The sequence below is a fragment of the Rhinolophus hipposideros genome (genome assembly GCF_964194185.1).
Source record: "Rhinolophus hipposideros genome assembly, chromosome: 13".
Classification (NCBI taxonomy): domain Eukaryota; kingdom Metazoa; phylum Chordata; class Mammalia; order Chiroptera; family Rhinolophidae; genus Rhinolophus; species Rhinolophus hipposideros.
Genome location: NC_138059.1, coordinates 35,603,307 through 35,630,290, shown reverse-complemented (window position 1 = coordinate 35,630,290; position 26,984 = coordinate 35,603,307). Strand labels below are relative to the sequence as shown.

At 40.6% G+C, this 26,984-nt stretch overlaps 1 protein-coding gene across 3 annotated transcripts in view; it reads left to right on the top strand.

Moving 5' to 3' along the window:
• The window catches only part of SDC2 (syndecan 2), a 140,683-nt gene that overhangs the window by 57,117 nt on the left and 56,582 nt on the right, over positions 1-26,984 (top strand). The window contains exon 2 of one of the 3 annotated variants that reach the window (XM_081070516.1): positions 20,140-20,188. The exons of the other annotated variants lie outside the window; for them this stretch is intronic. The gene's annotated coding sequence lies outside the window, so the exon portion shown is untranslated. The remainder of the gene's footprint in view (positions 1-20,139; positions 20,189-26,984) is intronic. 3 annotated transcript variants of the gene reach the window in all.

Sequence of the window (26,984 nt, the reverse complement as noted above, 5' to 3'; positions counted from 1 at the left end):
GCTGAGACCCCGCATGACACCCCACGTGACACCAAGAGTAATATTATCTATTATCACTATTGACACAAGGACTTGTATCAAAGGTGCTCCTAAAACAAGGAGTTTTGATGCTCTCCAACATGTGTGTACAGCATGTCCACTGACTGGGGCTGGTTCTCACCCAATGCACAGACTCCTGGAGCCCTAGGGAATAACGTAGTAAGACAAGTCCCCTGACCTCTGTTCTCCAGGAACATTTCCTTAAATTAAAAATGTTCTATGGAAGTATACTACAGAGATTCTTATTTAAACAAGCCAATCATGACAGTCCAGTGCTCTTCTGTGATTGTTCCTCACTGGCATCTGGAACCCCCAGGAGCCTTGTCATGCAGGAGACCCTACTCGATCTGCCATTTGTCATGCGAGGCTGCCTGCGGGGACTCTGGTCCCGCTCCCCACATAAGAACACAGGATGTGGCTAGGCCAAAAAGGAACACCCACAGAGCCATAGGTAGGGAAGTCATACCACTGTACTCTCACTGGTGGCACTACAGGCTCACTGGAGGCTGGAGTCACACGACCTGCAACCTGCTGTCTGTTTTTCTGCCTGCCAACCGACCAACTGACTTGACTCCCTCACCAACCAACGCAGCCGCAGCAGTTATATCAGTGGCTAATTGGCTAACCGGTTACAGCTGACGGCCAACTAGCCACAGCTGACAGCCATCTACTACCCAAGCCAGCACCTTTCCACGTGAGGCCGAGAGCCTGGAAACTGCTCTCTGGGACTCTGTCCCCACACTCCTCCCCTACAGGGTCTTGCCTCACAATCTGCGTGACAAGCATCTTCCACGAGGGACCCTGTGCAAGGAGCCTGGAGGTAAATGCAGTATCCTGGACACAGCCAGGCTCTCTGGACACAGCCCAGGTTTCTCAGGGTACCACCAGTCCTTCTGGGCACAGCCAGACTTCCTGGGCTTCTTGGGGTACCACCAGTCTCCTCCTGCCCTCCTGGCAGGCGGTACCATCGCACTGTAACCACGCGTCGGGGCTGCGGTAACACTTGAGGAGGGTGGTGAGCATGCCCACGTGTCACCGCTTTCACCACCCGGATCCAGAGACGGAACTCTCCTACCGACGTCTGTAAGCTAAGGCCATGTAGTACATCCACCCCTAGAATATACTCCGGAACGGGGGAGACATAAACCTTGTAGGTACAAGGGGGAAGCCTTCCTATACCCAGTGATAAGGAAACAGCTTTTACAGTCATAGTCTTTACCCCGTAGCCATCAATGCAGATTGCTGGTCCAGGGAACATTTCTGGGTTCCCATAAACAAGACTGCAGTCTGCGCCAGTGTCAACTAGGGCCAAAACCCTCTGCACATTAGAAGGGGACCAATGTATGGACAGTTCCACAGGGGTCCCAGTTCAACCCCTCTGACCGGGTACCTTGGCCCCACCCCTAATAAGCTGAAAGGAGTCAGCCTCAAGCGGCCGCATGAAGTCCTCTAGGGACACGGGTCGCGCTTTCCCAGACTTCTCCTTTAGGCTTCTCTGGAATTGCTGTTCTGGACACAACTGTTTCCAAAGTTCCAACAACAGTGCATTGGGTTGTCAGTCTATTTTCTCCCGATCGATCCCTGCCACCAGGAAATCACGCCACATCTGTGCTCCTGTTACTCTTTGAGGCCTGCGACCTCACCCCGTTGCTTTTGATTTTGGCTTCCGGGTCGCCACTGCGCGGCCCTCCTGTCTTAACTTCCTTCGCCTCCGGCTTTCAACATCCACTAGGGTGGCCATGGTAGTTGTAACTTCATGGATCCATCACCCCACATAGGGCGTGAGAATGGCAACCAACAATCCAAAAGCACTCACAGGTGCAGTATCCAAAACCAGATCTCTCATGCTGGATGTAAAAAGTTCATCATCCGGACCCTGCAAATTAGGGTTGAAAATAGCATGTCTCATACCCATTTCGCGGATGATTTGAGTAAGTTCGTATATGACTGATATTGACTGACAGTGTCTGGCAGCTCGCCAGCCTGTCCCCATACTGTGCGTACCGCAGCAGTGAGCCACTCCATTAGAGAGTGGTTGCCCTGGTTTTGGGCCAACCTATGGCAATTCTGTAACCTTTGTTGCAGGGACGGATGCACTGTCACAAAGACTAGCTTTTCCATCTCCCCTGGGGAAGAGAATGCTGTCTGCTCCCTCATTCCATAAACGTAATAGCCAAGCCGAGACTGGCTCTCCAGGGTACTGTCGGTACTGCCTCCCCAGCTCCTGCAACTCAGTGGGAGTGTAAGGGGTGTAGGTTGTGAACTCAGTCACAGCTGGGTTGCCTGCATCAATGCCGCCAGGCCCAAAGGTTGCTCATATTTTACCCTTTGCTTCAAGATTGGCTGGGCTTGGGGATTGGGAGCTACATTGTCTCCACTCGCTTCCTCCGCCTCTGCCTCAGAGTCTGCACTGTGGAGCCCCTCTTCTAACAGGCAAACCTGGGCTTCCAGCGCTTTTAACCGGGATACCTGGTCTAGCACCTGGGTCATTTCATTAAGCGCACTTTCCGTGTTGAGACTCAAGGCCGTGAGGAACATCCAGCCCACGCGGCCGGCTGCAGCCTTCACCTCCTCCGGAAACCGCTCAGCCAGAGCCTGCAGGGCCCTCTCCACACTGGCCAGAAAGCGATCCATGTCCTCCCACCCCTCCTTGGGGGTCCAACTCCTGAGAACAGTGGCCACCAGGCACCACACACTGTGTGGGGGCCACACGTCCTCCTGCCCAGAGTCAGTCTCAATTCCTACTAGGTCGGAATCTTGCTCGCTGTGCCAAGTGTCTGAGTGGGTGGAGAAGCCATCACAGGAACGGCACGGGTCTTGATTCGAACAACCTATCCTGTCCAGGGGTGGGTTCGTACATGGACCCAGGGACCCAAAACGGGGATGGCACAGACCACCACCCTCGCCAAGTGGGGTGCCTACTTGGAGCAACATAGCACCCTTAGTTCAAGCCCTTTGAGCACAGAGGTACAACAGGTCGTGGGGCCTGTAGAGCTTGTAGCCCAGGCTGAGCCAAGCACTCTGCCTAGATGGGAGGACTTGGAGCCCTCACCCTACAAAGAAGGACAGTCCCCAGTACCTGAGGATGCCTGGTTTACCAATGGTTCTAGCCAAGAGGCTGCAGCCGTTTGGATGGCTATTGGTGTGCAGCCCAAAACAGACACCATTTGGTTTGATACTGGGATGGGCCAGAGTAGCCAGTGGGCTGAGCTACGGGCTGTGTGGATGATAATCAGCCATGAGCCCGGGCCCCTGGTTATTTGTACTGACAGCTGGGCGGTGTTCCGGGGCCTAACGTTGTGGCTCCCTAAGTGGAAACACCAAAACTTGTTGGTAGGACACCATCTACTGTGGGGTCAAGCCATGTGGCAGAACCTCTGGGACCTAGGGCAGAGAACGGAGGTGACCCTAATGCATGTCACAGGTCACTCCCGCTTAGTGTCCCCAGGTAATGATGAAGCAGATGCCCTAGCACAGGTCCGATGGTTAGAACAGACTCCTACTACTGATGTGGCCCCATTGGCTGCATAGGAAATTGTAGCACACTGGAAGCCGAACCATGTGGCAGGTGAGCAGACGCTGGGGTCTGCCTTTGAAATGGCGGGAGATAGCAAATGTCTCCTATGACTGTGTCATCTGTGCCCAGGACAGCCCCCAAAGGCGAAGGCTCCCCTGGGAGACACAGCAGATTACACAAGAGAGGGTGCCCCTCACTTGCTGGCAAGTGGATTACATTGGACCTTTGCCTAAGGCCCCATGCGTTCACAGCAGTGAACACTGCTACGGGTTGATGTTTGCTTGGCCGTGTCTTGCTGCGGATCAACGGCATACAGTGGTCGCTCTTACACGGCTGTTCGCCCTCTATGGGTGCCCTCAAGTTATTGAAAGTGACATTTTTTGGGGGCAAGAAGTACAGCGCTGAGCTGCCAGGATGGACGTGCAATGGTTGTTTCATACCCCGTATAACCCACAAGCAGCTGGCATGATTGAACCCTACAACGGACTTTTGAAGCAAGGCCTCCGGGTGTCTAAACACCCTCCCACAATGCGTGACTGGCCCTCGCGTCTATGAGACGTCTTGAGAATCCTGAATGAGAGATCACGGAAGAGAGGGCCCACACCAGTAGAAGCTCTGCTACATCGAAGGGCCTCTCCCATTCAATTACAAGTTACCACCAGTGACACTGTTAAAGCCAGGCTACGGCAGGAATGGAAACATTTTGTTGCCAGCACCCACATGCTTGAAAGCAGGGGAATGGCAGCAATGGACGTGGCCCTGGCAGGTCAAAAGCCCCCACTGTCAGTGGTTGGGCCTGATAGCCCCATGGGGGGCCAGTTTGACTCATGATTTGCAAGTGACGCCAGGGGTGGTGGCTGAGTGGCCACCGCAAGTGACTGTAGTACACAAAGGTCCCGATACCGGGATGATTTTGCGGGGAACCTATGTGCTCTCATATGGCCTATTATGGGGTCTCCTTTTCTGTTACATGTTGAAACTATGCAAGGAACCCCAAACAATACCATAAAGGTCTGGTACTACAAACCGGGAAAGGTGCCAGTGGCAGCGACCCTCCTTTCCCAGGACAAAAAGCTAGCGTGTATCCTCCCAGATGGAAGGGATTTGCCATTGTTGGTTACCAAGACTACTGTTTCTTTCCGTCCGTAGGTGCCTGTATGCTAATATGACACAGGGATGCTCGCGAAAGATGCTTGCCATGTAAATTGTGAGGCGAGACCCTGTAGGGGTGGAGTGTGGTAACAGTGTCCCAGAGAGTGGTTTCTAGGCTCTCGGCCTCACGTGGAGAGGTGCTGACTCGGGTAGTAGATGGCCGTCAGCTGTGGCTTATTGACCATCAGCTGTTACCAGTTAGTCAATTAGCCACTGATATAACTGCTGCAGCTACGCTGGGGAGTCGGGAGTCGAGTCCAGTCGGTTGGTTGGCAGGCAGAGAAGTGGACAGCAGGTTGCAGGTCATGTGACTCCAGCCTCCAGTGAGCCTGTAGTGCCACCAGTGAGACTATAGTGGTATGACTCCCCTACCTATGGCTCTGTGCGTGTTCCTTTTTGGCCTAGCCATATTCTGCGTTCTTATGTGGGGAGCGGGACTAGAGGCCCCGCAGGCCACCCCACATGACAAATGGCGCAGCGAGCAGTGTCTCCCACACGACAGTAGGGATGTCGGAATAGTAGGTGACTCTCCCTGGGGAACTCTGTTTGGTTCAAGCCAAGCCCTGTTACCTTGGCTAGGGTTTCTTTGGCCCACACCTAGGCAGGTAGGGTAGGTACAGAGAGAACTGTGACAGCCTTGCTGTGGGTTTCATAACATTACTCCTGTAAGTTCCAAGAAATTTACATGTCACCCACTGAATGGGATTAAATGAGAGAATCTGCCTGCAGTTATAATTTTCCTAATCAAACTCATCTCCTCTTTCTAGGACAGTATGAAACAGACTACTTCTTCAGTAAAGAATTACTAGTAACTAACACTTAATGTAGTGCTTACTTACTGTGAGCAAAGCACCAATTCTAAGCAGTCTGCATATGTAGTCATGGAATCCTCACAACATCTTATGAGGCAGGTTACACTATTATTAGCCCCACTTTACAGGTGAGGAAACCAGAGCACTTAAGTAACTTTCCCAAGGTCCGCGCAGTGGTGGAACCAGGAATAAACCCCACCCATGTAGCTGGAAAACCCTTCCCTTAACCTCTCATACCTCTCATCACCAACTGCAAGCTAGTTTCAGGGTGGTTAATTTGAAGTATGATGATGGGATATTCAGGTGATTTGAGTTTGATCATTTATGAGAGCAGGCAGGTCATTTTCTGAAGAGCTCATCTGTTAGTAGGACCTAGTGCTATGGGAGTTTCTCTTTCCCCTCTGGCTCCAACCCCCAGGAACTTGGTGCCAAGTCCTCTTGTGCCCATTTCTTTTTTTCTTGGAATAGATTTTCTCTGATATCTACATCTTCCTGCACATCTTTTCTTCTCTTCCTCCTTCCTTTTTCTTAGACAAGGTCAGCCTATGTTCATTCTTGGGGTATGTTCCCCATGAATCAGGGACTTGACTTGATTGGCGGGGGGAGGTGCCAGTTCTTGCTACTCTCTCAACAGCTTGAATTCCTCCCAGTTTGGGGAAAGTAACAAATTACAGCATTCTTCAACAGAAGTAATTGGCACATTGATGTGTACCATATTTCCCCCCAAATAAGACCTAACCGGAAAATAAGCTCTAGCATGATTTTTCAGGTTGTTTGTAATGTAAGCCCTATCCCAAAAATAAGCCCCAATTAAGATCGTCAGCCTGACAGATGCATTTAATATGTCCGTTGCAACTCACGACGGACGTATTGAATTATAAAATAATAATATCAATATATAATTAAATATAAATAAATATTATTGACATTAATACTTAAAATAAATGATAATATAAATTAAAATTAAGTATTTGTAAATACTCAAGCAGGTGCCTTTGTACGAGAGATAAACGCTTATGTAAACAGATGAACTCGCGACTTATTGCTGAATGACCAATTGGAGTACAAACACAACACACAATAGCACCACGAATAACATGCGCACTTAATAATGAACGGACGTGGCTGTGTCTAATATGAATCTTCATAATTTAATATGTCGTGTGTTGTAATGGACGTACTTAATGCACTCATGCAAAATAAGTAAATGTTTTCTAAATTTTGGTGACTGCAATTTTTTGTCGCTTTTTTTTGTGTGTTTGTGGACCATCATTCTTAACTGTCATCATTTTTGTTGCCACTCCTGTCTCGTAAGTCTTCAGTTAACATTTGATTTAATGGTAGATTTAAAGGGAATAATATTTTGGCCCCCAGACAAGATGAGTGCAAAAAGAAATAGCTGTTCTGTGGAGTGCAAGAAAGGAATCATGGAGGACTCCTGGGGCAAGAATCTTACGGCTTTCTGCAAAGAGAAGTTGGATCTCCAAATGGTCTGAAAATGGCAAGCAGCGTATGATAACCTCAGTCAACAGGTGGATGAGGAAGCACAAGTGTGGATCGGGTCGGCAACCATTATTTCCTGAGCTGGAAGATATCATCTGTGAATGGATTGCTGACAGGAGAGCAAAGGCTTTGGTTGTGCGCAGGGCTGATATTCAAGCATTTGCCCTTGCAATGGCACCACAGTTAGAAATAACCCCAGAAGAATTCAAAGCATCACAACACTGGCTGGATGGATTCCTTCCGCGATGTGAACTGTCTCTAAGATCAACAACACTGTTCAAGCTGGAAGATACTTAAGTTGTTAAACGTGCACTTCCATTCATGTCTTTTGTTGATGGCATCAACTTTTCTGAATACCAGCTCTCCAACATGATTGCTATGGATGAAACTGCAGTGTTTATGAGCCAAGGATCTCAAACAACAATTGATCAGAGGGGTGCCTCGTCAATCTGCATTCCCTCCACTGGTTATGAAAGTGCAGTTACCTGTGTTTTGGCAATTCATCTGGATGGAAAGAAAGCCCCATCTCTAATCATCATTAAGGGCAAGAAAGATAAAGTTGAATGTGTTTCAGGCCCTTATGTTCTTGAAACCGAAAAAGCCTGGTGCACACAAGCAGTTATAAGGATGTGGGTCGATTTAACGCTGCTACTTGTTTTGCGAGGTAGCCAAACAGGTCTGCTAGTCTGGGATTCAGCCAGCACTTACCTTGCTAAAGACATAAAGAACTTCCTTGCAGAGAGAAGAATAAATCAAATAATGATTCCCGCAGGAATGACTGCCTATCTCCAGATTCTTGATATTGCAATAAACAAGCCATTCAAGGACTATTTGTGCATGGAAATCAATGACTACATTGAAAATAGAATGAAGATAAATCAGCTTGGAAACTTTGTGAAGCCTAGCCTGTAAGCGGTCGTGTCTTGGGTGAAGAATTCATAGGATAAAATCACTGACAGCTGTGTTACCAATGTACTACGAGCAGACTACATGGACAAGAAGTGCTCATTGGAGAGCTCTATTGAGAAATTGAGAAATTGGGGCCAATGGTTCTACAGGAAATGGAGTCACAAGAAATTCAACCCGGAATTCGGGGTTTGGAGACTTATGATGATGTTCCAGAAGAAGATGACATGACTGTATTTGAATAAATGTAGATTTTTGTACATGAATAAATGTAGATTGTTGTACATGAAAAAATAAGACATCCCCTGAAAATAAGCCCTAATGTGTCTTTTGGAGCAAAAATTAATATAAGACCTGGTCTTACTTATCTTCCCTCTCTTGATGTTGCTCTTCTCCAGCGAGGCTTGGCCCAAACCACTGCTTTACCCAGAACTTGTTCCAGTTAATGTCTCAGCCACCAGGTGAAATGAGGAATGAGATACAGATTCTAACAGTATCTGATATAAAACTCTAACTTGTTTTGACTCTGAGCTCCATCTTGGGACTACATTCTATCCAGAGGCCCTGAGGAACTTTTTTCCCTTTTGTTTTTATATATTAAAGTTCTCGAATTATATTCCATGTTATTGATTTTGGCAAATGTCGGTTTCAAAATTGAGAGAGAAGTAAAGGGTATAAGTTTACAGTATGCTGTGTTGTGGTTGTGCATTTGTCTGAATTATATCCAGTGTCTAAAAGAAAGGAATTATATCAAGCCATAATCGTTTGACATAAAATCAATTTACATTTTGCCTTTTTTAAAAGGGTTGATTTAATACAGTTTGTGCTTGCCATATTAAGAGAGTTTATTCTGATTCAAGCTCATTATAAAGTCCTAAATTTTACTTAAACAAAATTTTCTAATAGTCCCTATTTACAGGCTGTCTTCCTCTTCCTCAAGATTGGAAGAGGCAAAGGACTTTAAGTTATTGTCACTAACATAATATATAATTAAAAGTAGTTTTACACTGTTTTAAAGCCTATTAGTTTTGTTTTGCGGTTATACTATTCTTTAGAAGGGACACTTTACATTCCCTTCAGTGTATTTAATTAACTTTTCAGAGTGTTATTCCCCTCCCCCCCCCCTTAGAGGACTAAATGATGAAATTCCTGTGGAGTCTTGAAGCATCTTGCCTTTCTTAGGGAGTAATGTTTCTCCAATTCATTAAGCTTATAAGAGTTTTCTGGTATTGAATGAAAAAGAATTTTAGGTATTTCAGGAATTTCTGAATAGCTATTATATAATCAGACTGATGAAAAGAAAACAGTTTTAAGCGTGGTGTTCTGTGTAACACAAGTTTCAAATTTTAAAAATGATGCCAAAATTGGACACCCTTGTTTAACAAAATGCTCTTTTACCCTGAGGGAGAAATTGCTGAAAGGCATAAAATAAGTTTCACTTGATAAATATTTGAAAGAAAAATGTGTTTTGTCAGGCATACATTTTAAATAGACCCAACCCCAATAAACCACTATTAATTTGGTACTAATTTCAGAAAATTTGAATTACAGGCATCCAGTTTTGTTAGTTAATCTACAAATACGTATTCTATCCAGGTTGTATATGAGAATGTGTTTTTATAAAATTTTATACTGTTTTATTATTTTGATTTTATAAATAATGTTTTGAAGATACCAATAGCATATGGTATTCTAACTATAAATAACCTAGAAGTAATTTTTTAACATATAAATAGTCCAAACCAGTTTTTTTTTGTGTGAGAAATATGTCTACTGAGTTACTACTCTTGCTAAGTTTGATTGCTATAAAGCTTCCTTTTAGGAAGCAATCAGGGTAACAGGAAGTTGTAGAGATAAGCTAAGCTCACACCAACAGCAGTCTTAGAGCAACTGACACTTTTTCCTTTCTTGCTGTTTTTTTGGCAGCAATAAGTGCACACACCAATGAGAGAGTAGATAATATAGCCATTTATCCATTGTGTAGAACCACAAATGCTTCGCTATGTGCTTTATTGCTCTACTTTAGAATATTGTCTTCAGACCACAGGAGCCATTTATACTTTGACTTATTTATGTTCAATTTTACACAAAGATTCATAATCTGTCTGTCTGGTTTGGCTGCAAGTGCTCAATATAACAAGGTGATTGACTGGTTGATGACATACAATTCTGGATTTCTACCAGGGATATTTTTTCTAAGGAGGTTTACATGGTGATTATTTAAAATATAAGATCCTAGTGTACTGAACTACAATATATAAGTATCCAAGCAGCCTGCCATCTATCTGTAAAGGGTCATAGGAGAGGTTAGCTTCCAAATTTTAATATTCCTGAGTTTTCTGAATATCATTCCCTTCATTCCCTTCATTCCCTTCACCTTCAGTGAAGCTCAAGTCTGAGAGTATTACTCTTTTAAAATGATTATATCTTTGGGCACATGTTTCTTAATTTGTCTCAGATTTTAAAAGGAAAAAAAGATCTTATGCAGGTCATGGTTTATGTTCCAGTATTTAATTTAAAAAAATTATAATCTTATAATGCTATTTTGCCAAACACTTTACAAAGCAATTTCACACACTTTGACTTAGTTCATTCCTCACAAGAGTGCTCTGAGATAGGTGTTGGTACCTTCTGTTGACATACACTGAGTAGGACAGACGTCACGCTTAACATTGTGTGGTACCCACCTCTTTCTTGAACTGGGACTTGGGACTTGGGTTCACTTGGGATCCAGTCCATTTTGCAATATACCACACAAAGCTTTTTTTTTTTCTCTTCTTTTTTATGTTAAGATAAAAACATATCCTTAGCAAGGCACTACAGGTCTGGCCTCTGCCTCCTTCTCCTCTGTCTTCTTACGCCGGTTTGCCTGCTCTTCTGCTGTTCAGCCTGTGGGTTGCTTTTCAGCCTCTCCTATGGTCCCAGCTTCCTCCCTCCAGGAGCTTCTGCATTAGCTGCTCTCTCTTTATAGAACTCTCTTCCTACCCCATGCTTCTTTTCCTTCCTCCTTTCCTTCTTTGCCTTGTTAAGGCCTATTTGTTCTTCAGGTCTCAGCGCAAGTCTTTTTTGATCTACCTTCCCCGCCTTACACTCATAATTTCACTTCTCCATGGAAGCACTTACTTCTACAGTTTATTTTTGTGGCACTTGGTTGTCTCCTTCATTAGACCAAGCTCCAGAGGATGGGGACTTTGTCTAATTTTGCATCCTGTGTTATAAATGGGGAAGTAAGTCCCCTTTGTGGGGTCTTTAAGGATCATTACAACATGGCTGCAGGGATTACATTCGGAGAAGCATATAAATTTAATGGAGTTATTTTACTCACAGGTTCTAGAAGAGGGAGGCAAGGTGAACCATGCAGGGAGGAGCACCCAGAGAACCTGCTCAGCCAAGCAAATGGGGAACTGAGTCAGAGTGTCGTCCCTTGACACGTTCCTTTATTGGGGTTGGGGGAGTACACAAGCAAAAGGATTGAGGGGATTTCATTGAATGTCAGTAGGTCAGAGACCAGAGAGGGCAAGAAGGGGAACTTGTGACAAGAACCGGCTTTATCATACTGGTGCAGCTAATTGGCTGGGCATGGTGTTGACAGCCTGTTTGTGGGGATGTTGAGGCATGAGGAAACTAGGAAGTTTTAAAAATTTACAGTACATACCCATTATGTTCTCAGCCTCTAGAGTGCTATCTAGCACAGAAGGTCTCATGTATCTGGATGATGAATGATACAGACTTTTTTTTGTCTCCTTTCTTAGACCATTAGAATTGTGGGGAGTTCATGGGATTCAGTTAGTGTCCATTAAGAGTAGCTGGTATAGCACTCAGCTAGATTTGAACAAATGAGGAATCCTTTGTTTTGTTTAGTTCTGACTCCAGTCAATTAACCAATACTTATTGAGCATGAAGTGCTGTAGCTCTGTTGTCTTTTTTCCTCCATGTTAGCATTTTCTCATGTTTACAGAGCAATGAGAATGATTCAAGTAGCTGCTCAAAGCCACCCAATAAAAGTAGGCAGATAATAAATAGTAGTATTTATTTACAGGAGCTGCACAAACATTTAAACACAAATGTATGTCACTGTTAGAATTTAATAATGTAGGCTACATTTGAAAAATTTTCCCTTTGGTTTATAATACTTCATGATCTTGGAAGTTTTCAGAGAATGAGGCCACTTCTCAGTTACTCCTGACAAAATTTACTCTTCAAATGTTATAGCATTTTCTGCACCAATGTCCTTCCTTTGTTCATTTCTCAAACTCCCTTTATTGACCCTGCAAGTTGAGGCATTCATACAAATTTACATACTACTTTGTCTGCTGCACAGAAGGTTAGAGATAGTATAAATTTTCTCTTTGTCTAAGAATAGTATATTTCTAGCTTGGGCTATAATAAATTGTTAATCTTAGTGAAAGTTAGCTAGACTTATTAACTTCTTCTTGAGCTTGATTGTTAAATTATAGTTTGTTTGGATTGAGTTCTCAGAATATCCCACATACACAGATGTTCAAGTGTGATTAAGTGACATGGAAGTCAAACTTGAACTATTAAGTTTATGGTTTGGATTATTTTTGTAATGTTATTTCAGGTTTCCTACCATTATATTCCTCTCTTTGGGGCTGATAATTTGAGAAGTTAACTATGTATAAACCAGCGTTAGTAGGAAATTTTATATTTGAAAGAAAAAAAAAACTAAACATGGAAATTACTCCTTCTCTGGCTACACCACTGCCCCCACCCCATGGACACAGACTTTTAACTACTTTTAGGATTGTGCCAATTAAATATTTTGCCATGTGCCTGGTCAGTTGGTGTGTATATGAGAATGGTGCCATTTCTTGCTGAACAATATTTTTCTCTCTTTGATACTTGCCTTAAACCCAAGAACACAGTAGCTGTGTTGTGTAGTACGAAGGTCCTAGAATGCCAGGCTGGGACTTTTTTTAAGGAAGATACATAAGTACAGGAGGAATGCAAGTGCATTAAACTGATCCTGAAGCTAGATGTCAGGGCGTGTCTAAACCATGTCCACATTTAGTGTACTTTGTAAATAAAGCCCATAATTGGTACATATGAGTAGTTAGAACAGTTCTAATTGCATGAAACCTGTCTGAGAGAAGGATCCATTCTGTTCTTGGCAGTTGAAGAGATTATAAGTGTAGGGTAGAGCTGTGTGTCATTTTAGAAATGGTTTGCTAGGGTTCAGACATGCTGCTTTGTTGGGTGGAGACAGGGTGAGAGGAAAATAGCTGGACTTGCTCTAGTTCTTGGGAAAGGAGAAGGGGATTTGTGATTCTGGCTCAAGATTTAGGTAGCCAGGAGCAATGCTCACGCAAAAGAGCTGGATGATGGTGATTTTGTGGTCAGCAACTGATGGGCCCTCATTGGTAGGTTTGTTGCCTGTTTAGGCACTTGTGTTAGTGATTTGTCTTTGTCTTCAATTATATCCTTGACACGCAGAGAGGAGATCGTTTCAAAGTAAACATAACGATGAAGAATTTCTGAATTTTATCTCCTGAGATTTGGTTTAGGGTTCTTTGACTAAGTTCCCGACACTTAATTGGTTCTCTGAAATATAGATTTATTGAATGAATGAATGTGATTTCTAAAAGGCTAAATCCATATAAATCAAATATATATTTTTGAAGCATTTCTATAAATCAAATGAAACTAAGCAGTATATATTTGTAAAACCTCAGTGGAAAATGCTTAAATCATACATTATCTTAAAAGTCACATGTAATTTCTAAATTAGTTCATAGATTGCTAGTAGAGGAACTAGTTTATTTTTAGACCTATTTTTGCTTGACTTATTGAAAATGGGGAGTAAATCTTCTCATGGTAACTTAATGACTAAGTTATCTACTTTATGCTCAGTTCTGGGCAAGGAGGTTGCTATATGGGACCTTCACAAGGAATAGTGGTAGAGACAAGGTTCCCATATTTAGCACATGGGCTAATAGGGACTAGGTGAGATATGATGACATGAGAGAGGCGAGTCAAGGCTGAATGGCCAAGAAGGAGGTGAAATTTGATGTGGGGCTTAAAAGATTTAGGAGTTTGACAGCTAAAGAGGAGAAAGGAAGGGATTTCTGGGACATCACCACTATTTCAGAGATGGAGTTGAGGGTGGGACAGTGAGGTAAGTGATGACTTTGAGGTTATTATAAAAGGGGAAATGAGGGTGAAATGTGGAGCCATGCAGAGGATTTTGGGCTTAATAAGTCATAAGAGGGCTTATGAAGATTTCTGAAGAGAGAAGTAGAATAAAACTGCGGTTCAAAGATAAGCTTGATTTGGTATGTTCATGAGTACTTCTCATGACATTAGTATAATTTGCAGTTTCTGTAAACATATACCTGTAAACAGATACTGTCTCCTATAGGTTTTGGCCCTACATTTTTAGCCTAATATATGATCAATAATGATTCAGTGACTAAACCTTTCGAAGGATTAGATTTTTGTCTCAATTTTTATATTTCTCTAAGTGAGAGTGCAATTCTGTTCTACAAGAAGGGAATTAGATGAAACTCAAGAGTTTTCAAGACATTCTAACCAAGTTGGAATTAACCCAAGAATAGTAAGCCAACTTTTCTCTTCCAGTTACTACTGGACTTCCTAATGTGAAATGAATTTTAGATACTTGGAGAAACAAAACACCAAAGGCTTCATATAAAACCAAATGTTAGTTTTAAAGTTAGTGTTAATTTTAATCTAAAAGATGACAAACTGAAAAATTCACCCCCCTCAATTTTCAGTTGATTTTTTTACAGCTTTAGTGAGATATAATTCACACACCATACAATTCATCTATTTAAAAAGTATACAACTCAGTGGTTTTTAGTGTATTTAGTGTTGTGCAACCATCACCACAATCTAATTTTAGAACTTTTTCATCACCCCCACCCCGAAAAAAAACCTGCATCCATTAGCAGTCACTCTCCCCACCCTACAGTTCTCACTTTATCTCTTCCTCCTTCCCTCGGTTCTAGTCCAGTTGATTTCTTTTTAAATAGTATTTTATCAATTGTTACCATGGATTTTGACAACAGAAGACCTAGATTCAATCCCCAGCTTATTAGTAGTATCACCTTGAGAAAATTTCTGCAACAGCATGGATGGGCCCAGAGGGTATTGTGCTGAGCAGAGTAAGTCAGACAGAGAAAGACAAATGCCATACGATTTATCTGTGGAATCTAAAGAACAAAATAAACAAACAAACAAAACAGAAAAACTCATAGATATATAGAGATCATTTTGATGGTAGCCTATTGGGAGGGGAGTTGGGGAGATGAAAAAGTAGAAGGGATTAAGAAGTACAAATTGGTATTTATAAAATAGTCATGAGGACATAAGGAATATAGTTAATAATATTGTAATAACTATGTATGGTGTCAGATGGATACTAGATTTATCAAGTGATCACTTTGTAAGTTATATAAATGTCTAATCACTATGTTGTACACCTGAAACTAATATAATGTTATATTACATATAACATTATATATGTAACTATAATTGAAAAATTAAAAATTGTTTTTATAATTTCTTAACTTTGTAAAGTCTTTCTATATTTTTAAAACATGGTTAATATCTATTTCACAGTTTGTTGTGATGATTAAGGGATATTTATATAAAAGTGCTTTTTGTTACTTGCCGTATGCATTCATTATTCAACAGGGGTGTGTAGCTGAATTATTAAAGGGTGTCAAATATTAATCTTTAAAATAATTGGAACACAATGGAATGTATAACAAATGTTTGGCTCTGAAAGAACAGATTTTATGTTTTTCAGGCTATGATTTTATTATTTATGTGACTATAGGGTTTGACGTTTAAGGTAAACGTTTTTCTGGATTTCCCTGTAGAACCTAGTATATAGTACTTATGCTATTTTTGGATCACAAACCTCTTTGAGAATTTGATGAAAGCTGTGCACATATACTTGATTTTATTAAAGAAAATCAGGAGGTTAACAGATCTCTTAAAACCATCCATATACTCCCTACATATATTAAGGTAAGAGCCCATGCATGGTCTTTTAAAAAGTGACAAAATAGCTCTTCAAAACTTGAATGAGCAGTCCCACACATTGGCAGGAAAGCACAGCCATCAGCCTGAAGTGTTTACCCTCTAATTTTTAATATCCTCATAAAAGTGTGCCTAGTATGTGTTTGACCAAGCAAGGTGGACTTTCTTCTGGTACAGAGATAAAGAGTAGAGAAGAAATGAAGAGTAATATCCCTGAAAGACAGCGCTGGTGAGGGGAAGAATATGCAAGCGGAGTATTTCATTGTAAGCAATGCCCTTGAGGCCTACACCTGCACATTTAGAACCTCGTATAAACAAGCATTGCATTCCTGAAGGACTAGGGGAATTGGGAATTCACAAACCTTACTGCACAAGGTGAGGGGGATGGCCTTAATGAAGGTTATTCTCCAGAAAGCTCTTACTCACAGGCCACTTGGTACTACTGGATTTCACAGTGGTTAAATGGCCCAACAGTGTGGCATGTTCAATTGATTTAACAAAGAAATTCTTGCCTGGATCAGAAAGCAAATTTCTTTACCAAATCTGTTTTCCCAGTTCCCTCCCTTAATTTGAAACACATTAGTATGGGAAGATATTTGGGTAGCAGTGGTTAAAGAATCTAAAAACAAAGCTCAGAGGTTGGGACTGAGAGAAAAGATGAGGGGAAAGAAATGAATGCAAGAGTGGCCAGGTAGTCCCTGTCAAATAAGAAGGAAGATCACTTGCTATACAACCTTTAAATAATAGTCCTTTATCACATATGTCTTTTGCAAATATTTTCTCCCACTCTGGCTTTTCTTCTCACATGCTTGGCATGGTCTTTTACAGAGTAGAAGTTTTTAATTTTAATAAAGTCTACCTTATCAATTGTTTCTTCCATGGATTGTACTTTTGGTGTTGTATCTAAAAAGTCATACCCAAGGTCATTTAGATTTTCTCCCATGTTATCTTTTAGGAGTTTTATAGTTTCGCACTTTATATTTAGGTCTATGATCCATTTGGAGTTAATTTTTGTGAAGGGTGTAAAGTCTGTGCCTAGAATTTTCTTTTTCTTTTCTTTTTTTTGTCTGTGGGTGTCCAGCTGTCCCAGCATCATTTGAAAAAACTCCTCCTTTTTCTCCATTGTACTGCCTTTGCCCCTTTGTCGAAGATCACTTGACTATGTGGGTCTATTTCTCCTCCACAATCTTTTAGAGACTTAAAGATAAGTGGACAAGAGGTGGCATCTTTCACTGGAGTAGCCTCCCTTGCTTACCCTTGACAGGATTTCTGAAGGCTGGGGAGTAAGGATGGCAGGGAGCTGGTATTGAGGGCATTCCTTGTGGAACGTGGTATCTATGGAAGTTTCTGAGGAGAGGACTCATTCATTGTCAAGAGTAAAAGTGAGAGGCTCTGCATTTTTGAATAAGTATAAGTCTAGTCCTCATTTCCTCCTCTTCTGCAGGCTCCTCATTCCTAACCCAGTAATTGTAACTGATAAGATAATTAGAGAAAAATTATCTTATTTTGTGTAACTGCTAGAACCAGGGATTCCTCTGAAACAAATATAACTGGTAATCCTCACCTTCAGTTCTTTATTCTCATGAAACCAAAAATTAAATTAAGGCTGTTTTCAAGCAAAGCTTTTGTGCTTAAATTACCCCCATTTCTCTCTCCATATCTGCAGGCTAACATAAATTCCAGATTTTCCATTTGAGAACTTGGATGGTTTTCCCATGAAGGCCAAGGTTAATTTAGTGATAGGTTAATGACTGGGAGAGGGGACTTGTTCACAGAATTCCATCCTTTTTCCCCCCCTTTATATTTCCCCCTGGTAGTATCACTTAACTCTGTGGCTTCAGACCATCATTTTCCACACACATCACTCCTAATTTGTTTTTCTGGCTCTGTGCTTTTTTCTGCTTCATGATTCCAATCACCTGATAGACATTTTCCCATGGACACCCTGTTGGTACGTCAAACACCAAAAACAACATCTGCCCATCTTCTCCCAAACTTATCTGTTCCATTACTATTTCTGTAAATGGTGTTAGTGAGATGTCTTTGTTGCCAAGTCTTGTTGAAGTTTCCAGTTCTGAGACATTATAAATCTCTTTCTTGTCCATATTCCATTACCTTTGCTCTAGATCAGCCTTCTTGACAGGCTTCCATCAGCTCTTGCCAATGCTTCCTAACCCACCCTTCTTAATGATCTCACTTCCTACTCTCCAAATTTTCAAGAGCTCACAATTTCCAGTTAGATAGACTTTGGTCTTCCTAAGCTAGTATTTACTCAATGCCTCAAATTTCCTGGCCTTTATACCCAACTGTCATCATTATTTTACATTTTCTCTCCTGTTCCTTGCTACCTAACTAAGCTGAGTATTCTCCCTATACCCCCATTTTCTGTAAACATCTTATGCTTTTCTACTTTTATGTCACTGTTCTGAGACTTCTAAGGTAGTGGTCCTCAAACTGTAGTGTCAGACCCACCTGGAAGACTGGTTACAACACAAATCACTGGGTCCCCAACCCCAGAGTTTCTACTTCAGTAGGTTTAGGGTTCTGAGAATCTGTACTCCTAAGTGTCTGGTGATGCTGATGCTGGTGATACAGGAACCCCACCTTGCACTTGAAGACTGCTCTTCTAAGCAGTTTTCAAAGCTGATAGGGAAGTGTTATAGTCCATATTCCATACATTTGGGTTAAAAGATAAATTTAATTCATAAGGAGGCTGTCAGTTATTCAGATCTGTGTATTGGAGCTTATGTACAACAGTACTAAAATTGTGTTTTGAACTTAAAAAAATATGTATCTTTAAATTCTTACTGTGCCAGCTGACAGGCTCTTTGCCTGTAAAAGCACTGTTGAATTGAAGGTTATCCTTCTGTTTCCTCTCTACATATTGGATGAAGACACTTGCCATATTTACCCATGAGCCACTGATGTCCACACTCTGTCATTACAGACCAACAAATCCTACAGCCAGTCAACTGCCAATTACCAAACTACAGGCCTGTATTCCAAAAGCAGTTTAGTCAAGCTATACCAGCATCTTGGTTGTCTTTTGTTACCAGGCCCAGGCATAGTCTTATAGCTTGGTGGCTTGGTAATTATACCCTTTCAGAAAGACTCAGGTGTCCCCAGTTGTCCTGGTGGGAAGGTTGTACATTTCAGTCTTATTCTTAAATGTAGGGATCCTGTCTTTGTCCCATTCCAAATCAAAGTTAAGCCACCTAGAGGTAGGGAGAAGAGAAGTGGGAAAGCTCTGTGGCCTATAGCCTATTAGAGGTACCTTAGTGCTTTTAATGTCGCAAGGGCATGTCCAAGGGTAGATGCAATTTGAATAGAGCATTTGGAACTCCTTAGAAAGTAATCAGTACCTAATAGAAGGTTTTTCACTTTACTTCTCATTATGGTTATACTTGGCTGGCCTAGACTGCAGACCTTGAATGTACAGCTGTATGCGTTGGCTGCATGTGTACCTCACACAGAGAGGTAAGGGACCTCTAATTTAATGGGGCTTCTTTTGGAAGGATCCTAAAGTGAAAGCCTGAAGAAGTCTCTCTGATTGGTGAAGGTACCTAAGATGTTTCCTATACACTTCTGAACTTTTGATTATCTAACCTGAAATAAAACTTTGCAAGGAAATGCCTCAAGATTCTCAATTTTTTTTCCTATGGTTTGTCTTACAAGTTTTATTATCTCCTGTAGGTAAGTGATGAAGTCAGCCCTGACAGTGCTTTGGGAAAACGCCTTGCTCATTGTTTTGGCAGTTGAACTTTGTAATCCTTTAGAAAACTGACTCAATTGTCTGCTGTTGCATTTTAGTCATCCTTCTGTACACTCTTCACTCTGCTTCATAAACTTCGATAAGTCAGCAATGGGGTATCCTTTTCTGTCCAGGTATATTTATTTTTTCTTTAAAAATTAATGCATTGAGGAAAGGAAAGTAAGTTTTAGGAAAATCACAATACATTAAACAATGTACATTAAGGCATGTAGTGTATCAAGTATCTCAGTTACAGAGTATTATAAATGAATATTATATGAATGAATTATTATATGAATGAATATTACGCATTAATACACTAAGATCTTATGTCTGAAGTTTGTTTTAGAAATGAGATTTCTGTTTAGTATTAGTATTAAATGTTTGCTGTTTGTTAATCATCAATTTTTTTTAAATTCTCAATTTTTTTCTAGAGGTGAAAGCTTTATAAAGGATGTTCAGGTCCAATCTCTCATTTTATAGGTGAGTACAATGAGGTCCTGATAAATCACACTGGTCACTGAAATTGACTTAATCTTTGATTCAGAAGATATCTCAGGGTCTTATAGGATCATTGTACTGAAAAGAATCTTTATTGTTTCTCTGTGCTGAGAAACATTAGGTGGCGTTGCAGTTTAACAGGGTTTTGGATAAATAGCATTTAACATATATAAATCCTAATACTGTATACACATGTGGTCTTGTGTATTAGGGTAGGAACAAGGTGCAGAGAATTGAACACTGGGGACACCAACAGCAATTTCTTCTGTAACTGTAGACTTAAGAGTGTTGCCTTGTGGCTGTGTCTCAATTTTCCTTGGTCAGGCTCACCTACATCACACATAGATGGAGAAAGAGTGCATTTCTCTCCGCAATCCCTGGAAAGGTCTGATTGAAAAGGCTGTGTAGAAATTTCCATGAAGAATTTGGAGACATTTGGAATGTAATGGTGTTTCCCCTGGGGATGGGAGGGGAAAGGCCCAGGGATGGATCATTGAGGAATCAATGACCTTGAGATCATAGAGTTGAAGTTGAAATACCTGAGTTTTGTCACCCATACAAGATTTATACTGTTAGTGGGCATGCCACCCGCAAGACCTGGGCTTGAGTCTTCCTTCTTCTCTGCCCCTTATGCCACTATGCCACTTATTAGCAGTATGGTCTTGTGTAGAACTCACATCCTTTTGGATGTCGATGGTGCCCACTCCCTGGTCTACTGCACATGGGTGCAGTGAGTCTTCACTTTTACTGGATGATGTGAAAGTGTGTCAAAGACGTAAAGCCTCAGAATGAAATATCTGGTGTTTTATCAGGCATATCATGGTCATATTATATTTTTATGTTGGCTGACTTTATTGTGGGCTTCTTAGATGCTTGTTTTAAAGAAATACGGAATTGCGAAGGGTGTAAATGTCTAACTATTACATTGTTTGTACACCTGAAACTAATAAAAAAAGAAAAAAAAGAAAATTAAATACAGAATATTAGTTTAAAATCATATTTCATGCAGGAACATTGGAATTGACTTTGGTAAATTAATGAACTTAAACACTTAAATTCTCTCATAGACTTTAAATATTTCTTGATTATTTAAGAGCATTTCATCCATCCTAATACTATGGAGTTATAAATACCATTAATGGTATTACAGTTCTGGAAGCAAAGGCTACAGCTAATACATTAGAATGATAAGGAATATTGTAGAAGGGTTTTCAATCATTCTACTCACAACATTTCTGGGGAAAAGAAGAAATGTGAATCATAACAGGTTTTAATTGGTCATACTTTACATACCTAAAGAAACTCTTAGAGTCACTATTGTACTTATTAGTTTTATATGAAACACAACTATGCATATATATATATATATATACCATGCCAAAAATATTTTTGCTGATTGTTCTTAGTTTCCCTGAGATTGGCAGTATTTTTTTTTAAAAAATCATTCTGGCCTAGGATGGGCATTATTTTCACACTTTAATCCCACTGTAAACATTTATATTTAAAGAGGGTGTATGTGTGTGTCAGTATGTGTTTTTATGTGGTTGTTCAAGTATATGATTATCTTCTAAAGTTTACACAAATGAAAATTTATTAGTAAGATTTCATGGCTGTAACAACTTCTATCAAATGTCATCAGAGTCTCACTTCAAGAAATCTGGCAGCAAAAGGGTAGGGAAGAATTCTCATTTCTCAATTGTAGCTTGAAGAAAAAATAGTGTCTTATAAAAGTCCTAAGTGTTGGAATGTTCTACCATCTTTAATCTGACTGAATGTTCACAAGAATATCTAGTTGTCGTAGATATTTTTTTCTAAACTTATTTTTACCATAAAAGCCTCATTACCCACCTGTATTCTGAGAAGTAGAATGGGAATAACATTTTTTGACACATAATAACCTATTATGTGTCAGGTACTATAAATGTCTAACAGTACCTGACACATAACCTATTATGTGTCAGGTACTGTTAGACATTTATGTGCAGGCGGTCATTATAACCATGGTGGAAGGTAGCCCTGCAATATTGATTTTTTGGAAGAAACTCCTCTAAAATATCGCTGTCATTTGAACACAGGTCTAACACACACATTAAAGTCTATACTTTTTCCCACTGCTTGTTTATAGAGGCATAATTATGTCTCTTTTTAATAGGCCAGGAAACCTTATTTTATGTTTTAGAATTGATAAAGGAGAATTATCTCCATTTTATTTGCTTTGTCTTACAAAGTTATACAAGGTAGGAGCCAGGTAAACCCTCTGTTTGCAATAAAGTCTGTGGGTTTTTCCTGTCTTCCACAGAAGTTTTTAAATACTCTTGGCACATCTTCTGATGAAAGACCACATCTAGTGAGGGTGGAAAAAGAAATGTTTACTATAATGAATAAAATTGTTAGCCAACTCAAAGACTTGGTTTAAACAAAATGGGGGGTCATCAAAATGGTGGCGTGAGGTGAGCCTCTGTAAAGCTCCCCTGGAATTTACAACTAATAGAACAACAATAACTCCACAAAGGACTCCTAGCACAGCAGACAGGCAACAAAAAGAGGCCAACTACTGAATTCACCTAAAGGTGGGCGAATGGCGCGAGCAGGGGAGGAGAGAAGGGAGAAGTGAGGAGACGGAGCTGCGGGGGTGCAGGACACAGACCTAGCTTAGTGTTCCGAGCTTTCTGCATCCCGGAACTACGGCAGATGCAGGAGAGGGAAGAACTCGGACTGCTAGGGCTCCACTTAAGGCCCACACAGCTGAGGGGGCAGCATATAACACCGCTGAACACAAAGCTCAAGGCAGAGACCTCGGAGAAAAGACTGAGGGAAGAAGGCTGAAAACGGTGGTTTAAGCCCGCATTGCCAAGCAAAGAACGGAAGCCTTAGGCACTGAGACTAGCCACCTCCTCCCTATCCCCCACCAGAGCTCACCCCGCCCCAACCTACCTGGTGCTAGAAGCGTAACAGTAACAGTGTCAGATCAAAAGAACAGAATATTTGCTGTTCTGAGAAATGTGGACCGCAGACACAGATTCGTAGCCCAACTAGTTCCGGCAAAGGAAAGGGAGCTGTGGAAGCAGGACTGGCTGTGGTGGTGGTCACCGCCATTGCTCTGGCACGTCTCACAACTTACCCCGCCCCTAGCCGTACCTATCTGTGCGGATCCCTGCAGAAGTAAACAGAACATCTGAAACATACGGGCTCTGAATTTGCTGCAGAAAGAGCTTTGGAACTTCAAAAGCTCTCCACATACCCACACGGAAACTGCACCTTGAGACCCAGACGAACTATTAACAGAGGAGAAGCCCATCTCCAAGGGAATCCCCCCATTGTGTGAGAAGCTGGAATAGTGCAGAGAAAACATAGCACTACAGTGTGAGAGAGAGAAAAAAAAAGGCTGCAGTCGGAGAGAAAATAAAACATTCTACCAACAAGTACTGGAAAACAAAAGAAAGACCTCTTCCAATCAACCTGTTGCACAGCCACTCCTGTAGATGTCTAGGAAGAGAAATAATAAATCAGCAATGGCCATGAATAACCAAGGCAACAAGACAGCTCAGAGAGAAAGTGAGAAGTCTCCAGAAAAGGAACTTAAAGATATGGAAATATGTGACTTAAATGATAGAGAATTTAAGATTGCAGTTCTGAAAAACCTCAAAGAGATGCAAGAAAACACAGAAAGGCAGTTTAATGAACTCAGAAACAATATCAAAGAACGCCATGAGCATTTTACGAAAGAGATTGAAATTTTAAAAAAGAACCAAATGGAATTTCTGGAGATTAAGAACTCAATAGAAGAAATTAAGAATCAAATAACCAGCTTAGGTAGTAGAGTTGACCAGATGGAGGAAAGAATCAGTGACATCGAAGATAGAAACCTGGAAATTACACGGATGGAAGAAGAAAGAGACTTGAGACTTAAAAGAAATGAAAGAACTCTACAAGAACTTTCTGACCATCAGAAAGAGCAATATAAGAATAATGGGCATACCAGAAGGAGAAGAAAGAGAGAAGGGAACAGAGAATATACTCACAGAAATTGTTAATGAGAACTTCCCAAATTTGTGGACAGAACTGGATCCTCAAATCTAAGAAGCAAATAGAACACCTAACTACCTCAATCCCAACAGGCCTTCTCCAAGGCACATTGTATTGAAGCTGTCTAAAATAACGACAAAGAAAGAATTCTCAAGGCAGCCAAGGAAAAGAAGACGTCAACCTAAAAAGGAAAGCCCATTAGATTATCATCAGATTTTTCAGGAGAAACTACAAGCCAGGAGGGAGTGGAACCAAATGTTCAAACTATTGAAAGAGATAAATTATGAGCGAAGAACAATATATCTAGCAAAGAGATCCTTTAGATATGAAGGAGAAATAAAGACTTTTCCAGATATACAGAAGCTGAGGGAATTTTTTAGTACAAGACCTCCACTACAAGAAATACTAAAGGAGGATATTCGACCACCATCAACACGGACAATTTGTGGCAACCAAAACAGAAAAAGAGGGAGAGTGAAGGCCTGAACCGGAATATGGGAATGGAGAAAGTAAGCAGGCTGAAGAAAATGGAATAGTCTAAATATCAAACTTTCTTTTACATAAACTTAAGGGTAACCACTCAAAAAAAAATCCAGAACTGAAATATGTACTGTAATAAAAGAAGAAACAGAGGGAAACATAGAATATCACGACACAGAAATAATAGACAACAACAAAAAGGCAAACAAACAATGAAGACACAATCATACCAAAAACTAAAGATAGAATGACAGGAAATCCTCACATATCAATAATCACCCTAAATGTAAATGGACTGAACTCACCAATAAAAAGGCACATAGTAGCAGATTGGATCACAAAACTAAACTCAACTATATGCTGTCTCCAAGAGACACATCTCAGCTACAAAGACAAGCATAAACTCAAAGTGAAAGGGTAGAAATTGACACTCCAAGCAAATGGTACCCAGAGAAAAATCAGGTGTAGCATAATAATATCAGTTGAAACAGACTTCAGGGTGAAAAAGATAATAACACACAAAGATGGACATTTCATAATGGTAAAGGGGAGTATACAACAAGAAGACATAACAGTCATCAACATTTATGCCCCCAATCAGGGAGCACCAAAATATACCAAACACCTACTAACAGAACTAAAGGGAGAAATTGACCAAAACACAATTATACTAGGGGACTTAGATACATCATTGACAGCTATGGATAGATCATCCAAACAGAAAATAAATAACAAAATACCAGCCCTAAATGACACATTAGATGAAATGGACATAATTGACATATATAGAGCACTTCATCCTAAAACATCAGACTATACATTCTTTTCAAGTGTACATGGAACATTCTGAAGGATAGACCATATATTGGAACATAACATCTGCCTCAGCAAATTTAAGAAGAGTAATCATACCAACCATATTCTCTGATCACAAGGGTTTAAAATTGGATATCAACTGCAAAAAGAAAGCAGGAAAAAAACACAAATACATGGAGATTAAACAACATACTTTTAAAGAACGACTGGGTCAAAGAAGAAATTAGAGGAGAGCTCAAAAGATACATAGAAACAAATGACAATGAAAATACATCCTATCAAAATTTTTGGAATGCAGCGAAAGCAGTTTTAAGTTTTAAGAGGAAAATTTATATGATTACAGGCCTATCTCAAGAAACAAGAAAAATCCCAAATAAATAACCTCATGTTACACCTTAAAGAACTAGAAAAAGAAGAACAAGTGAAACCCAAGGTCAGCAGAAGAATGGAAATAACAACAATAAGAGCAGAACTAAATTCAATAGAGAACAAAAAGACAATAGAAAAAATTAATGTGACAAAGAGCTGGTTCTTTGAAAAGATTAACAAAATCGACAATCCGTTGGCTAGACTCACTAAGATAAAAAGAGAGAAAACACTAATTAACAAAATGAGAAATGAAAAAGGGGAAGTTATCACGGACACCACAGAAATACCAAGGATCATCCAAGAATACTATGAAGGACTATGTGCTACTAAATTCAATAACCTAGAAGTAATGGTCAAGTTCTTAGAAACATATAGTCTTCCTAGGCTGAACCATGACGAACTGGAAAATCTAAACATATCGATCACCAGTAACAAAATTGAATCAGTCATCCAAAACCTTCCCAATAGCAAAAACCCTGGACCAGAAAGCTTCACTAGTGAATTCTACCAAACTTTCAAGAGGATCTAATAACAATCCTGCTCAAACTACTCCAAAAAATTGAAGAAGAGACAGTACTCCCTAACTCATTTTATGAGGCCAACATTACCCTGATACCAAAACCTGGTCAGGACAATACAAGAAAAGAAAACTACAGACCTAAATCTCTGATGAATACAGATGCAAAAATCCTAAACAAAATTCTAGCAGATCGAATACAACAATGCATTAAAAAGAGTATTCATTACGACCAAGTGGGGTTCGTCCCTGGGGCACAAGGATGGTTCAACATCCACAAATCCATCAATGTGATACATCACATAAACAAATAAAGTACAAAAATCGTATGATTATATCAATTAATGCAGAGAAAGCATTTGACAAAATACAACATTCATTTATTATTAAAACACTTAACAAAATAGGTATGGAAGGAAAATACCTTAACATAATAAAGGCCATATGTGACAAGCACTCAGCTAATCTCATAATTATTGGTGAAAAATTGAAGCCCTTTGCTCTAAGTTGAGGAATACCACAGAGCTGTCCTCTGTCACCTCTGCTTTTCAACATAGTGTTGGAAGTTCT